General features: G+C 36.6%; 1 long non-coding RNA gene across 1 annotated transcript; it reads right to left on the bottom strand.

Annotated features, from left to right (window-relative positions):
- Positions 1-3,214: 3,214 nt before the first annotated feature.
- Positions 3,215-4,629, bottom strand: LOC117506690. Its single transcript, XR_004559529.1, has 3 exons — positions 4,399-4,629; positions 3,628-3,744; positions 3,215-3,491 (listed from the first exon to the last, which is right to left on the bottom strand). It is a non-coding gene; the product is annotated as an uncharacterized LOC117506690 (long non-coding RNA).
- Positions 4,630-5,013: the final 384 nt, after the last annotated feature.

The following is a 5,013-nucleotide window of genomic DNA, read 5'->3' as shown; positions in this document are numbered from 1 at the left end:
CGAATGCAATGTACTTTGTAGTTTGTGTTGCATTTAAAATGTCTTAATTTATGAACACACTGTACTTTACAGTCTTCTAATCCTGTGCTCACTTTTCACACCCTTATGATTCATATTTTTCCTTTGTGAAAGATGACATTTCATAGCAAAGTTCCCCTCCCACAGCCACAACACTGTTCTGTTCATCAAAGCAGTCAAAGGTGTTTGAATGCAATCATGTTTTTTTTTCCTCAGGACTCTATATCTCTGTGTGTCAAAATATTAGGGAAATGTGTGTGCAGAATTATTTTGCAAATAAACAATGCAAATATTCCCATCTCACAAATTTATTTTCATTTATTAGAGTAAGTATAAGTAATCCAAAACTGCAGACAGAGGTGCACGTTTAGGAAACATCACAGCTGACCAGAAACGGCCAGGAAGAATCAGGAAACAAGAAATGGCAGCGTAAGTCAAAACCACAAAGGCAAACGCCAGGGAACAACGTGAGAGCAGGCAAAAAAACTGGACAATCTGGAGATGAAGAAATTCTCTAAAAAGCAAGTAAACAATCAGACATGAAAGTGAAGAGACCCATGAAACCAGAAGACCACAAACAAGAAATTAACTTACATAAAGGAGAACACAGGGGAGATGTCAGAATAAGAGTGCGGGAGAAAATCAGCACAGAAGAAAAAACCACTGGAGACCATGAAAAGAAATTTATTCAGTTCTGAAAAATTAAAGAAACCGTGTGTGGCAAAATGTGTTGATGAATAAAAAGTCCAGTTTCTGCATCATACCTGGATGAAGAATCTTCATCAACAAACACATTTCATGTGCTATAATGTTATTATAATTTTACAATTCTAAGGAACTCAAATGGGTTTTAAACAGTTTTTAAAATGTTGTTACATGTGTACGGTTATGACTGTTTAATTTTATAACAATAAATTATTTATGTAACTATGAACAATAGAAACTCAAAGTGGTTTGATTAACATGCATAAGCAGTTTAACTGTTAATCAGTTGTGAATGTGGAATGACAGTAATAAACATGTTTGTTGTGCTATTATTAACACTTCTGAGGTGCTCACGATTTTATGTTCTGCATGTTGAAGACTGCACATTAAAAGGCTACAAGGAGAAAAATATATTTAGAAAATGATAAAGTGTAAAAAAAAAAACTGTAATAAACTGTTTATTTTTGTGTCACCATTTAAGTGAAAAATACCACGTGCTCACGATTTTATGTTCTGCATGTTGAAGACTGCACATTAAAAGGCTAGAAGGAGAAAAATATATTTAGAAAATGATAATATAAAGTGCAAAAAACCCCAAACTGTAATAAACACTGTTCACACTTGTTTATTTTTGTGCCACCATTTAAGTGAAAAATACTACCTGGCTTAATCTGTTACATTTTTTCACACAAATTATCTGAAATAGTGACTACAGCAAATTTTACCACTTTACAGTAAGACTACATTAAGTAAATTACAGAGTGGAGGCAGAGATTGAGTTTTCCCAATAAAAACTGGCGTTTGTCCGGGGGTGTGTTCTGGCTCCTACACTGTTCAGTGCTTGCTTGGGCTGGATGTTGGGTAGAGTTGTGGAAACCAGTGACTGAGTTGCTTTTGTTTGCTGTGAAAGGTTTGCTGAACTTGATTTCTTGGACGATGCTGTGATCTTTGCAGAATAAATGGATATCCCAATTGCAGCACTTCTGAAGCAGAATGAGTAATCAGAGTGTCTGGGTTTACGATTGCCTTGAATTATTATCTTGACCAACATTTCTCAACATTGCACCCAGTGTGTCCAAAGTCACACATTCTCGAGAAATGTTGGTTTCTCAGAATGCAAAAGATGGAGAACCACATCCTTTTTCTGGATCAGGCTCAAAACCTCTCAATTTTCCCTTGTAAATAATAATTTACTGACTGATAAAGTAACAAAATCTCAGATGTAACATAACAGATGATAATAGAAGTAGCTTGATTTTGCCAAATCTTGAGCCCACACTAACGTATTTTCACCTGTTTATAACAGATTTCTGAAATGTTCATGAACCTAATTAAAAACATTATGTACAAATCATTTCTAAGAGTACTCTTACTGTTCAGGGGGATGACAAGTTTGTCAAAGGTCAGTCAGATGACAAATAGCAAACAGGGATGACTCAGAGGTCGATGCTCTCACATTACACAACCGCTGCTCACAGATGTGCATTTGTTGTACATTGTTTCCGCTAAAGGCAAAAAATATATGTAGTTGGAAAAAAGAGACACGATACCTCAACTGCTCTTGTGAAACAAGAAGCTCTGTTGAGTTTAAATTATAGTGGCACCATATCCTCTAACTGTACGTGGTTTCACAAAATACCAACTGTAAGATAGCTACTGACAGAAAACTGACGCGGACGCCACCGTGACATAAAAGGCATTCACACTGAAAGATTTCAAAGGAATGCAGCATTAATGGTCAGGAAAAAAAAAAAAGAGTACAAAAAAAAGTAAAATAATGAACTTAACCTTTTCTGCCCGTCTTTCTCATTTTACATCTTGATTTTGTGTGTATAGTAACCTTCTGTTTAACATACGTTAGCACATATGAGAGTGCTCAAAGCAAGGCGGGGGTGTGTGTGTGTGTATGGTGGTGGGGGGGGGGGGGGTTGTTGGGGGCGCCACAGGCGGATTACAACTGTGGGCATTCAGTGCTGAAGGCTGCAGCTTTCTGTGAATCACATCCTGTGTAGATCAGTGTTCTCAGGCAGTTAAGGAAGTGTGAAAGGAAGTTAAAAACAGAAGTATGCATCATTTTGAGGGAGCCAAAGTAAGTACTGGAAAAAGAAATGCAAACTGGTGTGTGTGTGTGTGTGTGTGTGTGTGTGTGTGTCAGCAATAAAGGTGATTCAAAATGACTTCCTTAAATTAGTGAATATGAGAAAGCAATCAGTATTTTAACATTCAATGTGTCCTCCTAAAAAACAGCCAGCATGTCTGTCAGTTTCACTGTTACAATCTGTTGCTTCAAATGTGTAAGCTAAAAACTGTGCACGGTGTAACTATGACCCCAAGAGATCAATTCAAATTCAATTCAGAAATGACAGTGTTGTGAATTACAGCTCACATTATTCAAAACACTTTTTTTTTTTAAACTTTATCAGTCACTTTGAAAACGTGTGTATTTTCTGACTGCGCTGCCAGTAACTTAAAAAAAAATAAAAAAAAATAAAATCATAACAGCACAGGTTTTACTGAGACACAGCAAGGAAACGTGGTACAAATAAAACTTACAGAAATCCACGTACAGATGACTTTGGGTGTTACTGCTATCAAATGGCTTACAATAACTACAAAACATTAGAATAGAATTTTACAGTTTCTAAATGCATGGTAAGATGCGTAGTCTAAAGTCTCTTCTTTGGACCAGAGTGTCTGAAGTTGAAACGAGGCAGGCGGGTAATCTGGTCAGGGTGTAGGCTACCAGACTCCTTTGGCTCTGAGGGATTCTGTGGGAGAGAAAGGAGGAATAAAAATATAAACATTTTCAGCATCATTATTTGAAATGTGCTCACTAAAACACATCTGAGAATACCACAGTGCTGCAGTAATGTTTATATTTACACACAGAGTAGGATTCCTCACCATTCCCTTATTCTCAAATCTGGTGAAGTTCTTCTTTTTCAGATTGCTCCGAAGGTCTAGGTTGCCGATATTTGGCACCTTTCTCCGAATTGCATAGGACTGTCCTAAGAGACACTGCTAGAGAAGAAAGCAAAGACACACAGGAAGATGAAATATGATACATTAACAACCCTATGATAAAAATCAAGGCAATAACAACAGATATCAGGAGATGACATATCCCCCTGGCCCCCACAAATCAATAATACAAAGTGTTGGGGATCACAGGAGTACACTCTTACGCTAAATATAAATGAAACTGTTCAACTGGTTCTTAAGATATCGCACTAAAAAGAGTGGCAATGACAACATTTTGAATATCTCGCTGTGACCTTGAAATAGACCCCAAGGTCATCATAATCGACTAGTATCAGGTAATCACCCAAGTACACCCTTACGCTAAATATGAATGAAACTCGTCAACTGGTCCTTGTGATATTGCACTAACAAGTGTGACAATGACAATATTTTAATATCTCGCCATGACCTTCAAATAAACCCCAAGGTCACCTCAATTGACTGGTGTCACAGGATCACCCAAGTACACACTTATGCTAAATATTAATGAAATTAGTCAATTGGTTCTTGAGATATCTCGCTAACAAGCAAAAATGGATGGGCAGACATGCTGATCACTATATCCCCCATATTTCATACCAGGGGAGATAACAAATTATTCAAAAGTCAGAAATGGAAAACAGTATGGATGATGTCAATCACATGCATGCTCACCGATGGCAATCCACAACTATCACCAGGGTCAAAGCTTCTTCGCTGAGGGATTTTATGCTTGTAAGATGGCTGGATTTTGGAAGCAGAAACATTGACTCTGATAAATACAGTAACAACAAATTAAAAATGGAATGTGTTTACTGTATACAACACTTTTCTATTTGTTGTAGACACACAAAGTCCTTTACAATGATGCCTCACATTCATACACGGACTCACACTAATGGCAGGGTGATGGTGTTGGACTTTAGCAGCAGTGGAACTCCAAAATGTAAGTCCCTTTTCTGTAGTTTATAAATTAATAAAATATCAAATGACAAGGATCTATTTTAGCCATTATATAAAACAAATAATGAATGTTTTGTCTCGTTGAATGGTATGTTCCAGCTTTCACAGAATTAAATATTCGTACCATTGAACTCAAACATTCATTATTTGTATAATAACAAGTTGGACCAAATATCAACATGTGCACAGTCTATAAAGGAATATTATTTATTTATATTTCTTTTTTTGAAAGGGACAGTGCTCACTGACAGACAAAATACTGTAAATGATGTAGGGTTTTCTATAAGAACCTGACATCTGAGTGAACCTCAACCTGACTGATTGATG

Source organism: Thalassophryne amazonica, chromosome 3, assembly GCF_902500255.1.
Source record: "Thalassophryne amazonica chromosome 3, fThaAma1.1, whole genome shotgun sequence".
NCBI classification, from domain to species: domain Eukaryota; kingdom Metazoa; phylum Chordata; class Actinopteri; order Batrachoidiformes; family Batrachoididae; genus Thalassophryne; species Thalassophryne amazonica.
Note: the sequence above shows the minus strand (reverse complement) of the source record. Positions and strands in the feature narration are given on the sequence as shown.